General features: G+C 39.0%; 2 pseudogenes; one reads left to right on the top strand and one right to left on the bottom strand.

Moving 5' to 3' along the window:
* Nucleotides 1-576: 576 nt before the first annotated feature.
* Nucleotides 577-1,583, bottom strand: Gapdh-ps16 (Glyceraldehyde-3-phosphate dehydrogenase, pseudogene 16; annotated as a pseudogene).
* Nucleotides 1,584-10,690: 9,107 nt separating this feature from the next.
* Nucleotides 10,691-11,541, top strand: Ldha-ps14 (lactate dehydrogenase A, pseudogene 14; annotated as a pseudogene).
* The last annotated feature ends 8,362 nt before the right edge of the window (nucleotides 11,542-19,903 follow it).

Below are 19,903 nucleotides of genomic sequence, written 5' to 3'. Positions count from 1 at the left end.
TTGCATCCCTGGGATGAAGCCTGCTTGATCATGGTGAATGATGGTTTTGATATGTTCTTGGATTTGGTTTGCAATAATTTTCTTGAGTATTTTAGCATCAATACTCATAAGTGAAATTAGTCTGAAGTTCTCTTTTTTGTTGGGTCTTTGTGTGGTTTAGGTATTAGAGTAAATGTGGTTTCATGGAATCAATTAGGTAGTCTTCCTTCTGTTTTCGTTTTAGGGTATAGTTTGAGGAATTTTAGTATTAAGTCTTCTTTGAAGGTATGGTAGAATTGTGAACTAAACCAACTGCCCCTGGACTGTTTTTGGTTGAGATGGTTTTGTTTGTTTGTTTGTTTGTTTGTTTGTTTTTGTTTTTGTTTTTGGCGGGTGTGCAGCAAACTTTATTGATGGAATTCAAAAGAGAGTGGAGGGCTCCCTAGGCCCCTCCTGTTATTATGGGGTCTGGGATGGAATTGTTAGGGAGATGCTAAGTGTTGGGGGCTGAGTTGGGATGGGGACTCCTCAGCAACTTAGGGCCTCTCTCTTGCTCTCAGCATCCTTGCTGGGCTGGGGTGGGTGGTCCACAGTTTCTTACTCCTTGGAGGCCATGTAGGCCATGAGGTCCACCATCCTGTTGCTGTAGCGGTATTCATTGTCATACCAGGAAATGAGCTTTACAAAGTTGTCATGGAGAGCAATGCCAGTACCAGGATCAAAGGTGGAAGAGTGGGAGTCGCTGTTGAAGTTGCAGGAGACAACCTGTTCCCTAGTATAGCCCAGGATGCCCTTTAGTGGGCCCTCAGAGTCCTGCTTCACCACCTTCTTCAGATCATCATATTTGGCAGGTTTCTCCAGGCGGCATGTCAGATCCACAACGGATATATTGGGGGTAAGAACATGGAAGGCCATGCCAGTGAGTTTCCCATTCAGCTCTTGATGACCTTGCCCACAGTCTTGGCAGAACCAGTGGATGCAGCGATGATGTTCTGGGCTGCCCCATGGCCATCACTCCACAGCTTTTCATAGGGGGCCATCTGCAGTCTTTTGGGTGGCAATGATGGCATGGACAGTTGTCATGAGCCCTTCCACGATGCAAAAATTTTCATGGATGACCTTGGCCAGTGCATCTAAGCAGTTGGTGGTGCAGGATGCATTGCTGACAATCTTGAGAGAGTTGTCATATTTCTTGTGGTTCGCACCCATCACAAAAATGGGAGTATCAGCTAAAGTGGCAGAGATGATGATCCTTTTGGCCCCACCTGTCAAGTGAGCCCTAGCCTTCTCCACGGTGGTGAAGATGCCAGCAGACTCCACAACATACTCAGCACCAGCGTCACCCCATTTGACTTTAGTGGGATCTCACTCCTGGAAGATGGTAATGGGGTGCCCATTGTTGAGAAACTTCCCATTCTCAGCCTTGACTGTGCTGTTGAACTTGCCATGGGTAGAGTCATACTGGAGCATGCGGACCATGTAGTTGAGGTCAATGAAGGGGTCTTGATGGCAACAATGTCCATTTTGCCAGATGTAGAGCAGAAGGCAGTCCTGGTAACCAGGTGCACAATATGGCCAAATCCGTTCACACCAACCTTCACCATCCTGTCTATAAGACAAGGCTGGCATTGCACAAGAAGATGCGGCTATCTCTGGAATAGGGAGGAACAAAGAGCCGGTTGAGTTGTTTTTAATGGTTTCTTCTATTTCAGTAGGGATATGGACCTGTTTAGTTTACCTGCTCTTGATTTAACTTTGGTATGTGGTAGTTGTCTTGAGAATAATCCATTTCATCAGGATTTCCCAGTTTTGTCAAATATAGGCTCTAGTAGCAGGATCTGTTGATCATTTTTTAATTTCCTCAAGTTCTATTTTTAGGTCTCCCTTTTCATTTCTGTGTTTGTTAATTTGGATACTCTTTCTGGACATTTTAATTAGATTGGCTAGGGGTTTATCTATCTTGTTGTTTCTCTCAAGGAACCAGCTTTTGGTTTGTTGATTCTTTATATAGTTCTCTTTGATTCTATTAGGTTGATTTTTGGCACTGAGTTTGAATATTTGCTGTTCCCTAATCCTCTTGGGTGTATTTGCTTCTTTGTGGTCTAGAGCTTTCAGATGTGCTGTTACTTGCTAGTGTAGAATCTCTCCAATTTCTTTAGTAGGGCACTTACTGCTATGAATTTTCCTTTTAACACTGCTTTCCTTGTGTCCCATAAGTTTGGGTATACTGTGTCAGCATTTTAATTACATTCTAAAAGGTCTTTAATTTCTTTATTTCTTCCCTGATAAGTTATCACTGAGTAGAGATTTGTTCAGTTTCCATGGGTATTTGGGTTTTCTATTGTTTTTGGTATTGAAGACAAGCCTTGGGAAATGGTGATCTGATATGATGCATAGTATTATTTTAATCTCCTTATATCAGTTGAAGCTTGTTTTGTGACTGATTATATGGTAAATTTGGAGAAGGTACCATTAGGTGCTGAGAAGAAGCTATATTCTTAGGTTTTAGGATGGAATGTTCTGTAGATATGTCAAAACCATTGGGTTCATAACTTCTATTAGTTTCATTGTGTCTCTTTAGTTTCTGTTTCAATGACCTATTAATGAGATTGAGGTGATGAAGTCTACTACTAGTATTGTGTGGGGTTCTCTGTATGTGTTGAAATTTAGTAAAGTTTCTTTTATGAATGTGGGTGTCATTGAATTTCGGACATAGATGATCAGAATTGAGACTTTGTGGATTTTCTTTTGTTTGATGAATATGAAGTGCCACTTCTAATCTTGCTTGGTAACTTTTGTTTGAGAATCTATTTTATTGAATTTTACTTTGTTTCTTGTTATCATTTGCTTGGAAGACTTCTTTAGAGCCTTTCATTTTGAGGTAGTCCCTGTCTTCATTATTGAAGTATGTTTCTTCTATTCAGAAAAATGCTAGATCCTGTTTATTTGTATCCAGTCTGTTAACTTATGTCTTTTTGTAGATGAGCTGAATCCATTAATATTGAGAGATATTAAAGACAGATGATTGTTAGTTTCTGTTATGTTTGCTTTTGTTGGTGGCATTATGTGCATGTAATTCTGTTCTTTTGGCTTTGTGGTGAAATGATAAATTCTTATTTTTTATTTGGTCTAGGTATCCTCCTAGTGTTGGAGCTTTCCTTCTACAATCCTCTGTATGGCTGGTCTGGTAGGTAGATACTTTTTGAATTGGGTTTTGTCCTGGGATATTTTGGTTTCCCCTTCTATGTTGAGTGGTAGTTTTGCTGGCTATAGTATTTGTGTTGTGTGCCTGGGCTGGCATTTGTGTTCTCTTAGAGTCTGTGTGACTTCTATCCATGCTTTTCTAGTTTTTAGTGTCTCTGTTGAGAAATCTCATGTAACTATGGTAGTTCTAAATTTATAAGTTGCTTAATCTTTTTCCCTTGCAGATTTAATATTCTTTCTTTGTTCTGTGCATTTAGTGTTTTGGTTAATATATAATGAGAGGATTTTCTTTTTTGGTCCAATTCATTTGGTGTTCTATAAGTTTCTTGTACATTTATGGCTATGCCTTTCTTTAGGTTGTTGAAGTTTTCTTCTATGATTTTGTTGAAAAGATTTTGAAGTCCATTGAGCTGGCAGTATTTGCTGTCCTCTGTTCCTATTATTCTTATATTTGGTCTATTTATGTGTCCTGGATTCCTGGAGGTTTTGGGTTAGAAGATTTTTATGTTTTAAATTTTCTTTGACAGTTGTGCTAATATCTTCTAAGGTATCTTCTACCACTGAGATTCTCTCTTCTTTCTCTTGTATTTTGTTGGAGATACTTACATCTGTAATTCCTGACCTCTTTCCTATGTTTTTCATTACAATGTTTGCCACCATTTGTGTTTTCTTTATTGTTTCAACTTCCATTTTTTGGTCCTGCATTGCTTTTTCAATTCTGTCACCTGTTTGATTGTGTTTTCCTGTATTTCTTTAAAGGACTTATTTGTTTCCTCTTTAAGGGCTCCTTCCTGTTTATCTTTATTTTTTCTGTATTTCTTTAAAGAAGTTATTTGTATCCTTTTTAGAGAACTATATTTATGAGTAGGATTAAGTCAGCTTCCTGATTTTCAGGTGTGTTGGTTTATCCAGAGCTTGCTGAAGTGGGAAAACTGGGTTCTGATGATGCTAAAGTATATTGGCTTCTGTTGTGTATGGTCTTGTGCTTGCCTTTGACCATCTGGTTATACCTAGTGTTTGCTGGTATGAGTATCTCTGTGTTGAGCTTGCATCTTTAGTTCCTGGGTTGCTTCAGGTTTCCCAGTAGGCCTGTGGCCCTGACTATAGCAGACTTCCTGTGGGACCTTTAGACTGTCGGGTCTTAAGGGTCAGAGAGGCTGATTATCTGTTGCCCTGGGTATGTTAGATTCCCTGGGAGGTCTTTAGACTGTTAAGTCTTTGGAGAAGCCCTCAAGCTGTTGTCCTGTGTGCAGCAGAACTCCAGGGAGACTTTAGAATTGTGGTGTGATTTGCTCTGCATGCAGTAGAGCCCATGGGAGGTCTTCAGACTGTGGTGTCAGCTGACCTATTTCCCTGCATACAATGGATCTTCTGGGATGGCTTCAGGAAGTGGTGAATTCAGGGGAGCAGATAAGCTGGTAATATGCCCCAGCAGAAGGCATTGGCTGAAAGGGGAGTAGAAATTGGAGAGTGAGTTGTTTGAAGGATAATGAGTTCCAAGTCTACTGGGCACCTTGGGATTCCCAGTAGCTGTGAGTTGTCCTGCATGCAATGGAACTCCTAGGATGCCTTCAGGTTGTGTTGTGTTCAGGGGAGCATACAGGCTAGTGATCTGTCCCAACAAAGGTAACAGCTAGAAGGAGATAGAATTCAGGGGCCTGGACTTTGGGGAGGTGATGGGTCCCTAGTCCACTGGGTTCCCATAGGCTGTGGACCTTCAGGAGGGTTCCTTACTAATTGCCCTGCATGCAGAGGAACTCCTGGTTGCCTGTAGGCTGTGGTGTCTTCAGGGGAGCTTAACTGAATTATTATTTATTTAAATCACAAATTTACTTATAGAAAATTTCCAGACATATAACAACCATTTCATCAGTACTTAATAAATATTCAGTTAACATTCATTTTTTTTCTAGAAGGTTAATTAGTATGGAAGTCTAGCATTTTGGGGCAATTTCTGTAAAAATTCAATGGTTCATTTTTATATTTTGGTGTGTATGTGAGTGACTCTGTGTGTGTGTGTGTGTGTATGTGTGTGTGTGTGTGTGTGTGTGTGTCTGGAATGCATATGCAATTGCATTGGAGACCAAAGCCCAATTTCAAGACTTGCTTCTCTTCTGCTATACTATGTAAATATGCAATGTAACCAATGCAACTCATGATTTTATGCCTCTACTCATTCATCCTACTGACTTATGTCATGCTTTTGTAAGTAAATATTGCTTTATATTCATGGTAACTTCTATTAAAACATGAGACTTTACATAAATTTGTATTGTTGTATCAATCCATTATGAAATGCTTAGAATACATTTTCTTGATTTTAATTATCTGGGTTATTATCAATGACTTGCTTGATAAACATGAAATATTAGCACTTGGATGTACAGATAAGATCTTTCAATATTTATACACTCCCTTTTGCTGTCTTGAAGACCAACTAAATGTATCATAGTAAAAACTGCAGTGCCATAACTCTTGACTTTCCTAAATCTCAGAAATGACTTGAATCAACAAGTTTGACGTCTTCGTGTGTTATCATTCATTAATAATATTTTACCTGTATTGTATGTTTATGCCTATTTCACAGTACTGCTGAGATTTCTCTGTTAGTAATAATTAGTTTCTTCTTCTGTCTATTCACTATTTTTAATTCTGCAATTCTACTTTCATATCTATTCATAATGATTGATTTGTAATTTTTTCCACAAAATCTCATATTAGTTGTATTTTCTTGTGTTAAATTTATGATGTGGGTTAGGTTATTTTTGCCATTCCATTTAAGGAAACTGACCTAAAGTATATTTTTCAACTCTTTTTTAAATAACTCCTTATTCCAGTCTAGTATGGCTATCCTCTGAGAGGCTCCAACCAGTAGCTCACTGAATATGATGCAGACACTCCCAACCAAACAGTGGATGTAGCATGAGGACTCTTAAAAAGAATAGGAGGCCGACAGGAGCCGGATGTAGATCGCTCCTGAGAGACACAGCCAGAATACAGCAAATACAGAGGCGAATGCCAGCAGCAAACCACTGAACTGAGAATAGGACCCCCATTGAAGGAATCAGAAAAAGAACTGGAAGAGCTTGAAGGGGCTCGAGACCCCATATGTACAACAATGCCAAGCAACCAGAGCTTCCAGGGACTAAGCCTCTACCTAAAGACTATACATGGACTGACCCTGGACTCTGACCTCATAGGTAGCAATGAATATCCTAGTAAGAGCACCAGTGGAAGGGGAAGCCCTGGGTCCTGCTAAGACTGAACCCCCAGTGAACTAGACTGTTGGGGGGAGGGTGGCAATGGGGGGAGGGTGGGGAGGGGAGCACTCATAAGAAAGGGGAGGGGGGAGGGGGATGTTTGCCCGGAAACCGGGAAAGGGAATATCACTCGAAATGTATATAAGAAATACTCAAGTTAATAAAAAAAAAAAAAAGAATAGGAGGAAGGATTATAGGCTTTGGAAGGGTTAAGAACTCCATGAGGAGAAAAAGAGACAACTAATGTGGATTCCTAGGGCTCTCAGAGACTGAACTACCAACCAAAGGAACTAGACCTCCCCCCTCATATATAGCAGATATGTAGCTTGGTCTTCATGTGTGTCCCAAACAACTAGAATTGGGCTATGGCAAAAGCTGTGGAATGTAATGGGACAAACTGGTAGTAATATGGAAGACTTTGTTGCTGAGGGTGATTTGAACTGTTTATATTTGCCCCAAGAGGATTCAGTTGAGAAGAATTTCAGAAGTATGTTTTTCTAGCTGTGCTGTTGCGATGTTTTGTATGTGCTTGGCCCAGGGAGTGGCACTATTTATAGGTGTGGCCTTTTTGGAGTAGCTATGGCCTTGTTGGAGTAAGCTTGTCTCAGTGGGTATGGACTTTAAGACTGTTTGTGTGGTCCTGGCTGAAAGGAAGCTAGTCTTCTCCTAGAGGCCTTCATAGGAAGATATAGAACTCTCAGATCCTCCTGCACCATGCTTGGATGTTGCCATGCTCCTTTCTTGATGACAATGGGTTACACCTTTGTACCTATTAGCCAGCTCAAAGTAAATTTTTTTCTCATAAGACTTCCCTTGCTCATGGTGTCTATTTGCAGCAGTGAAACCCTAAGGAAGAAGTTGTTACCAAGGATTGGGGCATTGCAGTAATAGGCCTGACCATGCTTTTCTTTGGGAGAATGGTGATCTGGGGAATTTGAGTTTGGGAAGCAATGGGATGCTTTAAGTGGGGCTTAATGGGCCAACCTAGTAGGCATGTAGAAGACTATGTTGCAATGATTTGAACTGCTCAGACTTACCCCAAGAGGTTTTAGTGGAGAAGAATTTTGTTATGTGTCCTAGACACTGTTTTGGTTGTATTGTGAAGAATGTGGCATCTTTTTGTCCTTGTCTAATGAGTCTACTTGGGGCTGAAAAGATTTATATTAATTGCATTGACAAGGGAGATCTCAAAAGAGCTTAGCAGAGACTTTATTCTCTGGCTAAGTTTTATAAACAGCATTTCTTATAAAAAGGAGCAATCTGAGAGAGGAAAAATATATAATATATGGTTCAAGTAATAAAGGAAAACTAGGAAGTGAAATAAAACTAAATCCTGTGTTCAAGGAGATGAAAAGATTAAAGGAATAGTGATCTTAGGACAAGATCCTACCCAGCTTAAATTACTTTTTATATTTGCAGTTGAACAAGGAAAAAATCAGACTTTTAGTATGGAAGGAAATATAGTCCAGAAATGGAGGACAAACATGTGATGCAGATCTTGATGGTGGAAGACATAGACTTTTGATCTGGTTCTTGATTAACTGTATACATGAGAAATATTTCCCTCAGCATTGGGGTATGCACCTTTAATCCCAGGAAACAAAGCCAAGCAGGCCTCTGAGTTCAAAGACAGCCTGGGATAGAACAAGTTCTAGGTTAAAAAAAGCTTAAGTGTAGGCCTGATAGTATATTTCTATTATTACAGTTTTGAGGAGCACAAGCCATTCAGATCTCTCTGTTCAAGGTAAATCTACAGAGCAAATACCAGGACATCCAAGCATAGGCAGTTTTGATCTGACAAGTACATTTCATAATTGGCCTACTTAAATAATGCAATTACAGTATTATTATAAGATAAATACAAATAAGCAGCACAGACATTTGAAACAAAACTTCCAAATAAAATAGAACATGATAAGAATATTAGAAATAAATACCTAAGGAAATAATTTTTGAAAGTTTTTTACTTGGCATAAATAATTTTTCTCCATGTGGAGAGGTTTAATGGGAGAAGAAGAGGAGTGGAGAAGAAAGGCCAGTCATGAGCACTTGGAGAGAAGGAGGGGGAATGGGAAGAGAAGGGGCAGGGAAGAGGGGTAGAACAGAGAAAAAGAACAAAAGAGCAAGAGTGGCATAAATAAATTAATGCTCTTCCTGTATAATAACTGATAGAAAATATATGTATAAAAGAATTGTTGTCCTTTAAGACCAAAAATATTATATAAAAATATAATTTTGTATTATATGAATTATGATTTTAAATGAATCTTCTGATACATACATGACATTTTATAACGCAAACAGCATCTTTGCAAAATTTCTAAAAATTAAATTGAAAAGTTATAATATTATTATATCCTCAGGATGAAGCATATCATGACTTGCATCAAAATATGTCTATTTTATTTCTATTTTGTGAATTGAAAGTGATTCATGTAATAGGGTACTTCTCAGGACTAGTGAAATTTTCAAAAATAGAACTGCAAGAATCATTTTGTATTCATTCATGCAGTTATATTAAGTCTTCCTTGTAGTCTTAAAATGTTTTTTCCTTTTTTTCTAAATAATTCCTTCATATATTCTTTTGCTTGTTAAATACTATATATACATTTTAACTTATTTAAAATCAGAGCTAACAAATGTTAAAATTTAAAACATGCTGTGATTCTTTGTTATTAATTATTATTAATTATATTTATTTACATTTCAGATGTTGCCCCCTTCCCAACCCTCCTCCCAGAGTTCTTTATGTCATACATCCTCCCCTTTGCCTCTGAGAGTGTGCTCCCCCACCAAACTTCCCATCCAACCACCACACACAAACCCCCTCATCCTCAGCATGCCCCTTCCCTGGGGAATCAATTTCTACAGGATTAGGTGCATCCTATCCTTGGGATTCTTAAGTTACACAAGGTCTCTGGTCCCTGCATTCTTTTAGAAGATAAGATCTGGCAGTTCTTCAGAAAATTAGACATAGTACTTACTGAGGACCCAGGTAAACTACTCCTGGGTGAATACACAAAAAATGCTCTAACATATAACAAGGACACATGCTCTACTATGTTCATAGCAGCCTTATTTATAATAGCCATAAGCTAGAAAAAACACAGATGTCCTTCAAAAGAGGAATGGATACAGAAAATGTGGTACATCTTTACAATGGAGTACTACTCAGCTCTCAAAAACAATGACTTCATGAAATTCATAGGCGAATGGATGGAACTAGAAAATAACATCCTGAGGCACAGCCAGAGCATGTCAAACACAGAGATGCATCCTACCAACAAACAGTTGAACTGAGAACTGGATCCCTGTTGGAAGAATTAGAAGAAGGATTGAAAGAGTTGAAGGGGCTTGCAACTCCATAAGAATAACAATGCCAAGCAGACTAAACTACTACTCAAAGACAATACACTGATTGACCCATGGCTCCATCTGCATATGTAGCAGAGAATGGCCTTGTTGGGCACCGATGGAAGGAGAAGCACTTGGTCCTGCCAATGCTGGGCCTCTCTGTGTATGTGAATGTTGGGGAGCCAGGAGGGGCTGTGGGAAGGAGAACACATTTATAGAAGAAGGGGAGGGGAATGGGATAGGGAGCTTATGTCCAGGAAACTGGGAAAGGGAATAACATTTAAAATGTAAATTTAAAAAATCCAATAAAAATTAAACACACAAAAATATCTGAAGAGTAATTCATTATGTAAATGAACCACATTTTCTCTATTCATTCTCCCTTTGTGAGACATCTGCATTGTTTCCAGCTTCTGGTTATCACATGCAAGGCTGCTATGCACATAGTGGAGCGAATGCCCTTGTGGTGTACTAGGGCATCTTTTGGTTATATGACCAAGAGTGATCTCAGGTAGATCTATTTTCAAGTTTCTGAGGAAACTCCAAATTGATTTCCAGAGTGGTGGAACTAGATTGCTTTCCAACCAGCAATGGGAGAGCATTCCTTTTTCCATACATCCTTGATAACATGTGCTGTCACCTGAGTTTTTTTTTTTATTTCATTTCATTTTATTTTAGCCATTCAAATAGTGAAAACAATTCTAAACAACAAAAGAACTTCTGGACAAATCACTATCCCTGACATCAAGATATATTACAAAGCAATAGTAATAAAAACTTCATTGTATTAATACAGAGACACATTGATCTATCAATAAAATAGAATTGAAGACCTAGGCTTGCTGGTACCACTGTCACTGATCTCGGGCCATGCTACTGCTGCTGCTCACCCCCATCATACACTTAGTGGTCCCAAAAGATTCAAAGTCCAAGATGACAGCCCTCAAGAACCAGCTGACTGTGAATCTTCTTAAGGAAGAACAGGTCCCCCAGAACAAGATTACAGTTGTTGGGGTTGGTGCTGTTGGCATGGCTTGTGCCATCAATATCTTAATGAAGGACTTGGCTGATGAGCTTGCCCTTGTTGATGTCATGGAAGACAGGCTAAAGGGAGAGATGATGGATCTCCAGCATGGCAGCCTTTTTCTTAAGACACCAAAAATTGTCTCCAGCAAAGACTTTAGTGTGACTGCAAACTCCAAGCTGGTCATTATCACAGCGGGGGCCCATCAGGAAGAGGGAGAGAGCCGGCTCAATTTGGTCCAGTGAAACATTAACATCTCCAAGTTTATCATTCTGAACATTGTGAAGTACAGTCCACAGTGCAAGCTGCTCATTGTCTCAGATCCAGTGGATATCTTGACCTACATGGCTTGGAAGATCAGCGGCTTCCCCAAAAGCAGAGCTATTGGAAGTGGTTGCAATCTGGATTCAGCTCGGTTCCCTTACCTGATGGGAGAAAGGCTGGGAGTTCACCCACTGAGCTGTCACAGGTGGGTCGTGAGAGAGCATGGCGAATGCAGTGTGCCTGTGTGGAATGGTGTGAATGTTGTCAGCATCTCCCTGAAGTCTCTGAACCCACAACTGGGCACGGATGCAGACAAAGAGCAGTGGAAGAATGTTCACAAAGCAGGTGGTTGACAGTGCATACGAAGTGAACAAGGTGAAAGGTTACACATCCTGGGCCATTGGCCTCTCTGTGGCAGGCTTGGCGGGGAGCATAATGAAGAAAAAACTTCACTAATCCCATATCTAATAGAGGGCTAATATCCAAAATATATGAAGAACTCAAGAAGCTAACCTACAAAAAACCAAACTACTTGTCTTAGGGTTTTACTGCTGTGAACAGATACCATGAAAAAGGCAACTCTTATAGGGACAACATATAATTGGGGCTGGCTTACAGCTTCCAAGGTTCAGTCCACTATCATCATGATAGGAACCTGGCAGCATCATGACAGGCATGGTGCAGGAGGAGCTAAATGTTCTATATCTTTATCTGAAGGTTCCTTGCAGAATACTGACTTCCATAGAGCTAGGACAAGAGTCTTAAAGTCCACACCCACAATGACACACCTATTCCAATAAGGCCATACCTCCAAAGAGTTCCACTCCCTCGCCAAGCATATTCAAACCATGATACAACTCAATAAAAAACTGTCATATAGAGCTAAACAGAGAATTCACAACAGAGGAATCTCAAATGGCTACGAAACACTTAAATTTGTGTTCAAAGTCCTTAGTAATCAAGGAAATTCAAAGCAAAACAACCCTAAGATTCTACTTTACACCAATGAGAATGGCTAAGATCAAAAATAATTAACACCAACAGATTGGGAAAAGATCTTTACCAATCCTACAACTGACAGAGGGCTCATATCCACATGAAGTTAGACTGCAGGGAGACAAATAACCCTATTAAAAATGGGGTTCAGAGCTAAACAAAGAATTCACAGCTGAGGAATGCTGAATTGCTGAGAAACACCTAAAGAAATGTTCAACATCTTTAGTCATAAGGAAAATGCAAATCAAAACAACCTTGAGATTGCACCTCCCACCAGTGAGAATGGCTAAGATCAAAAACTCCAGTGACAGCAGATGCTGGTAAGGATGTGGAGAAAGAGGAACACTCCTCCATTGTTGGTGAGATTGCAGACTGGTACAACCATTCTGGAAATCAGTCTGGAGGTTCCTCAGAAAATTAGACGTTGAACTACTTGAGGATCCAGCTATGCCACTCTTAGACATATACCCAAAAGATGCCTCAACATATAACAAAGACACATGCTCCACTATGTTCATAGCAGCCTTATTTATAATAGCAAGAAACTGGAAAGAACCCAGATACCCTTCAACAGAGGAATGGATACAGAAAATGTGGTATATCTACATAATGGAATATTACTCAGCTGTCAAAAACAATGACTTTATGAAACTCATAGGCAAATGGATGGAACTGGAAAATATCATCCTGAATTGTGATTGGGTTAAATCACAAAAAATCACATATGCTATTCACTCATTGATAAGTGGGTATTAGCTCGAATGCTTGAATTACACAAGATTCACAGAACAGATGAAACTCAAGGATGACCAAAATGCAGATGCTTTACTCTTTCTTTAAAGGGGGAACAAGAATACCCTTGGGAGGGAATAGGGACACAAAGTTTAGAACAGAGGCTGAAGAATCATCCATTCAGAGCCTGAATGTAGCCCATACATATACAGCCACCAAACTAGATAAGATGGGTGAAGCAAAGAAGTGTAGGCCGACAGAAACCGGATATAGATCTCTTCTGAGAGACACAGCCAGAATATGGCAAATACATAGGCGAATGCCAGCAGGAAAACATGGAACTGAGAACGGGACACCAGTTGAAGGATTCAGAGAAAGGACTGGAAGAGCTTCAAGGGGCTTGAGACCCCATATGAATAACTATGCCAACCAACCAGAGCTTCCAGGGACTAAGCCACTTCCCAAAGACTATACATGGACTGACCCTGGGCTCCAACTGCATTGATAGCAATGAATAGCCTAGTAAGAGCACCAGTGGAAGGGGAAGCCCTTGGTCCTGCCAAGACTGAACCCCCAGTGAACGGAATTGTTGGGCGAGGAGGGCGGTAATGGGGGAAAGATGGGGAGGGAAACACTCATATAGAAGGGCAGGGGGAGGGGTTAGGAGGATGTTGACCTGGAGCCTGGGAAAGGGAACAACAATTGAAATATAAATAAGAAATACCCAACTTAATAAAGATGGAGAAAAAATAAAAAATAAAAAAATAAAAAAAAAACAATTAACACATTACAGCACTCTGTTCACCTTCACCATTAACGTTATCAGAATTTCTTTTGTAGTGAAAAATTTTGAGAATTCTGGAATTTTCTTTTCCTTAAAAAACACAGAAATATTATAAGATTGTGCTTTCATTCCAATCCTAGGTATAGGGATGTGGGGCTCCTTCCAACTGTTCATAGCAGCTATGATTTGCCTCATTCTCTAGTAGAGGAGCGGTTTTGCCAGTTGCAAATAATTTCTGATTGATGTTTGGAATTCTGGGTATTTTTCAGAAGGTATATAAATGCAAGGGCACTGAGAGGCACTGTTAATTGTTGTTTGTTGTTCAGGGTAGTTTGTTCAGCTTTGTTAGGGAAGAAATAAGAATCAGGATTCTCATTCATTCTCTCTCTCTCTCTCTCTCTCTCTCTCTCTCTCTCTCTCTCTCTCACTCTCTCTCTCTTCTCCTATCTAGTGATAGATGTATAACAAGGAGGATAAAGGGTGGAAAGCAGAACCCACAATGACATTGAGTCAATGTTATATATTGTCTTTTACTCTTCTGTGGCCAAAAATGCCCATGAATTGACAACTAAAAACTCTGTGACACAATGATATAAAACTATCCATATTTACAAACAGTTGAATTCTACAGGTTTATTTTCTAAACATTATTTTACATGGGTCTAACATAACATATAAAATGAAAGAGAAAATTAATCAAGTTCTGGCATAAGAATTAATTGCTATTAACATATTATGGGAAATCTGCTATTATCATTTAAAAATTGAAAGTATTAAATGCAATTACCTGCAATAACTGTAATGTATTTAAGCAAAATCCATTTTGTCAAAAAAAACAGAGAAAATACAATCCATAGTGCTATAGATATGTATGTTAGTAAGATGTAACTTTAATTTCATAGAGTGTCCTCAGTACAGCAAAAATAACAAAACAGGAAATAGACTTCATTTACATTGCAATGTAGGTAGTGGCTGTATCTTTTCTCAAGAATGGTGCAGTGGCCCAAAGACTAACCTGGCATTAATCAAATGTTTGATCTTCACCAAGTTCAGGGATATAATTCTCTTGACCAGGAGGAATTTTCTCTTTAAAAACCTTCAAACTTGAAGCTTTGGAGAGTGGGCAGTTCTGGTTGGTAGGGGTGGGGGTAGGTACATCTTCTTGGAAATGGGGGTTGAGGGAACTAGGACTGGGATAAAGATCTGAGTGTAAATCAAAACAAAACAAAAAGAAAAGGAAAAAAATTAAAGTGGTGTGACATCTGCTAACTTAAAAAATTACTTTGTTTGCCATCAGATTATACTGATTTTGTTTTAGGTTTCCATGGTGCAACCTTTAACTTTCAATGTTGTTGGTCTTTATATACAAACAATGTCTCCTCTAAGTATTTATCATGTAATGCAATCATTTTTCCCCATCATTATTAAATGGCCATTTTGTCCTAACAACAGTGTTCTTTGCCTTACAGAAGCTTTGCAGTTTTATGAGATCCAATTTGTCGATTCTTGATCTTAGAGCATAAGCCATTGGTGTTTTGTTCAGGAAATTTTCTCCAGTACCCATGTGTTTGAGATTCTTCCCCACCTTTTCTTCTATTAGTTTGAGTGTATCTGGTTTGATGTGGAGGTCCTTGATCCACTTGGACTTAAGCTTTGTACAGGGTGATAAGACTAGATCTATCTGCATTCTTCTACATGTTGATCTCCAGTTGAAACAGCACCATTTGCTGAAAATGTTATCTTTCATCCATTGCATGGTTTTGGCTTCTTTGTGAAAAATCAAGTGACCATAGGTGTGTGGGTTCATTTCTGGATCTTCAATTCTGTTCCATTGGTCTATCTGTCTGTCTCTGTTCCAATACCATGCAGTTTTTATCACTATTGTTCTGTAATACTGCTAGAGTTCAGGGATAGTGATGCTCCCAGAAGTCCTTTTATTGTTGAGGATAGTTTTAGCTACCCTGGGTTTTTTGTTATTCCAGATGAATTTGAAAATTTTTCTGTCTAACTCGCAATCATTTAAAAAAAAAAAAAAAGCCACACCATCCCCAGGCGCCAAGGAGGGCCTCCGTTTCACGGAAGGGATCCAGAAGCTGCGGAACGCGGGTGAGACTCTGAGAGACTATGTTTAGCCTTGATCTGTTCCATCTCACTCCTTTGCCGGATGCGGCAGGAGCCTCATAAGAGACTGAAAGAGAGGAAAACAGGTCTACAGCACTCCTGACACACAGGCTTATAGGACAGTCTAGCCACTGTCAGAAATAGCAGAACAAAGGAACACTAGAGATAATCTGATGGCGAGAGGCAAGCGCAGGAACACAAGCAACAGAAACCAAGACTACGTGGCATCATTGGAGCCCAATTCTCCCACCAAAACAAACATGGAATATCCAAACACACCAGAAAAGCAAGATCTAGTTTCAAAATCATATTTGATCATGATGCTGGAGGACTTCAAGAAAGACGTGAAGAACTCCCTTAGGGAAACACAGGAAAACATTAATAAACAAGTAGAAGCCTACAGAGAGGAATCGCAAAAATCCCTGAAAGAATAGCAAAAATCCCTGAAAGAATTCCAGGAAAACACAATCAAACAGTTGAAGGAATTAAAAATGGAAATAGAAGCAATCAAGAAAGATCACATGGAAACAACCCTAGATATAGAAATCCAAAAGAAGAGACAAGGAGATGTAGATACAAGCTTTACCAACAGAATACAAGAGATGGAAGAGAGAATCTCAGGAGCAGAAGATTCCATAGAAATCATTGACTCAACTGTCAAAGATAATGTAAAGCAGAAAAAGCTACTGGTCCAAAACATACAGGAAATCCAGGACTCAATGAGAAGATCAAACCTAAGGATAATAGGTATAGAAGACAGTGAAGACTCCCAGCTCAAAGGACCAGTAAATATCTACAACAAAATCATAGAAGAAAACTTCCCTAACCTAAAAAAAGAGATACCCATAGGCATACAAGAAGCCTACAGAACTCCAAATAGATTGGACCAGAAAAGAAACACCTCCCGTCACATAATTGTCAAAACAACAAACGCACAAAATAAAGAAAGAATATTAAAAGCAGTAAGGGAAAAAGGTCAAGTAACATATAAAGGCAGACCTATCAGAATCACACCAGACTTTTCGCCAGAAACTATGAAGGCCAGAAGATCCTGGACTGATGTCACACAGACCCTAAGAGAACACAAATGCCAGCACAGGTTACTGTATCCAGCAAAACTCTCAATTAACATAGATGGAGAAACCAAGATATTCCATGACAAAACCAAATTTACACAATATCTTTCTACAAATCCAGCACTACAAAGGATAATAAATGGTAAAGCCCAACATAAGGAGGCAAGCTATACCCTAGAAGAAGCAAGAAACTAATCGTCTTGGCAACAAAACAAAGAGAGTGAAAGCACACAAACATAACCTCACATCCAAATATGAATATAACGGGAAGCAATAATCACTATTCCTTAATATCTCTCAACATCAATGGCCTCAACTCCCCAATAAAAAGAAATAGATTAACAAACTGGATATGAAACGAGGACCCTGCATTCTGCTGCCTACAGGAAACACACCTCAGAGACAAAGACAGACACTACCTCAGAGTGAAAGGCTGGAAAACAAATTTCCAAGCAAATGGTCAGAAGAAGCAAGCTGGAGTAGCCATTCTAATATCAAATAAAATCAATTTTCAACTAAAAGTCATCAAAAAAGATAAGGAAGGACACTTCATATTCATCAAAGTAAAAATCCACCAAGATGAACTCTCAATCCTAAATATCTATGCCCCAAATACAAGGGCACCTACATACGTAAAAGAAACCTTACTAAAGCTCAAAACACACATTGTACCTCACACAATAATAGTGGGAGATTTCAACACCCCATTCTCATCAATGGACAGATCATGGAAACAGAAATTAAACAGTGATGTGGACAGACTAAGAGATGTCATGAGCCAAATGGACTTAACGGATATTTATAGAACATTCTATCCTAAAGCAAAAGGATATACCTTCTTCTCAGCTCCTCATGGTACTTTCTCCAAAATTGACCATATAATTGTTCAAAAAACGGGCCACAACAGGTACAGAAAGATAGAAATGATCCCATGCGTGCTATCGGACCACCACGGCCTAAAACTGGTCTTCAATAACAATAAGGGAAGAATGCCCACATATACGTGGAAATTGAACAATGCTCTTCTCAATGCAAACCTGGTCAAGGAAGAAATAAAGAAAGAAATTAAAAACTTTTTTAGAATTTAATGAAAATGAAGGTACAACATACCCAAACTTATGGGACACAATGAAAGCTGTGCTAAGAGGAAACCTCATAGTGCTGAGTGCCTGCAGAAAGAAACAGGAAAGAGCATATGTCAGCAGCTTGACAGCACACCTAAAAGCTCTAGAACAAAAAGAAGCAAATACACCCAGGAGGAGTAGAAGGCAGGAAATAATCAAACTCAGAGCTGAAATCAACCAAGTAGAAACAAAAAGGACCATAGAAAGAATCAACAGAAGCAAAAGTTGGTTCTTTGAGAAAATCAACAGTATAGATAAACCCTTAGCCAGACTAACGAGAGGACACAGAGAGTGCGTCCAAATTAACAAAATCAGAAATGAAAAGGGAGACATAACTACAGATTCAGAGGAAATTCAAAAAATGATCAGATCTTACTATAAAAACCTATATTCAACAAAACTTGAAAATCTTCAGGAAATGGACAATTTCCTAGACAGATACCAGGTATCGAAGTAAAATCAGGAACAGATAAACCAGTTAAACAACCCCATAACTCCTAAGGAAATAGAAGCAGTCATTAAAGGTCTCCCAACCAAAAAGAGCCCAGGTCCAGACGGGTTTAGTGCAGAATTCTACCAAACCTTCATAGAAGACCTCATACCAATATTATCCAAACTATTCCACAAAATTGAAACAGATGGATCACTACCGAATACCTTCTACGAAGCCACAATTACTCTTATACCTAAACCACACAAAGACCCAACAAAGAAAGAGAACTTCAGACCAATTTCCCTTATGAATATCGACGCAAAAATACTCAACAAAATTCTGGCAAACCGAATTCAAGAGCACATCAAAACAATCATCCACCATGATCAAGTAGGCTTCATCCCAGGCATGCAGGGATGGTTTAATATACGGAAAAACATCAACGTGATCCATTATATAAACAAACTGAAAGAACAGAACCACATGATCATTTCATTAGATGCTGAGAAATCATTTGACAAAATTCAACACCACTTCATGATAAAAGTCCTGGAAAGTATAGGAATTCAAGGCCCATACCTCAACATAGTAAAATCCATATACAGCAAACCAGTTGCTAACATTAAACTAAATGGAGAGAAACTTGAAGCAATACCACTAAAATCAGGGACTAGACAAGGCTGCCCACTCTCTCCCTACTTATTCAATATAGTTCTTGAAGTTCTAGCCAGAGCAATCAGACAACAAAAGGAGATCAAGGGGATACAGATCGGAAAAGAAGAGGTCAAAATATCACTATTTGCCGATGATATGATAGTATATTTAAGTGATCCCAAAAGTTCCACCAGAGAACTACTAAAGCAGATAAACAACTTCAGCAAAGTGGCTGGGTATAAAATTAACTCAAATAAATCAGTTGCCTTCCTCTATACAAAAGAGAAACAAGCCGAGAAAGAAATTAGGGAAACGACACCCTTCATAATAGACCCAAGTAATAAAAAGTACCTCGGTGTAACTTTAACCAAGCAAGTAAAAGTTCTGTACAATAAGAACTTCAAGACACTGAGGAAAGAAATTGAAGAAGACCTCAGAAGATGGAAAGATCTCCCATTCTCATGGATTGGCAGGATTAATATAGTAAAAATGGCCATTTTACCAAAAGCAATCTACAGATTCAATGCAATCCCCATCAAAATACCAATCCAATTCTTCAAAGCGTTAGACAGAACAATTTGCAAATTCATCTGGAATAACAAAAAACCCAGGATAGCTAAGCTATCCTCAACAATAAAAGGACTTCAGGGGGAATCACTATCCCTGAACTCAAGCAGTATTACAGAGCAATAGTGATAAAAACTGCATGGTATTGGTACAGAGACAGACAGATAGACCAATGGAATAGAATTGAAGACCCAGAAATGAACCCACACACCTATGGTCACTTGATTTTTGACAAAGGAGCCAAAACCATCCAGTGGAAAAAAGATAGCATTTTCAGCAAATGGTGCTGGTTCAACTGGAGGTCAACATGTAGAAGAATGCAGATTGATCC

The sequence above is a fragment of the Rattus norvegicus genome, chromosome X, assembly GCF_021556685.1.
Source record: "Rattus norvegicus strain SHRSP/BbbUtx chromosome X, alternate assembly SHRSP_T2T, whole genome shotgun sequence".
In the NCBI taxonomy this organism is placed as follows: Eukaryota; Metazoa; Chordata; class Mammalia; order Rodentia; family Muridae; genus Rattus; species Rattus norvegicus.
The sequence above is the reverse complement of the archived record's forward strand: the minus strand, read 5'-3'. Positions and strand labels throughout refer to the sequence as shown.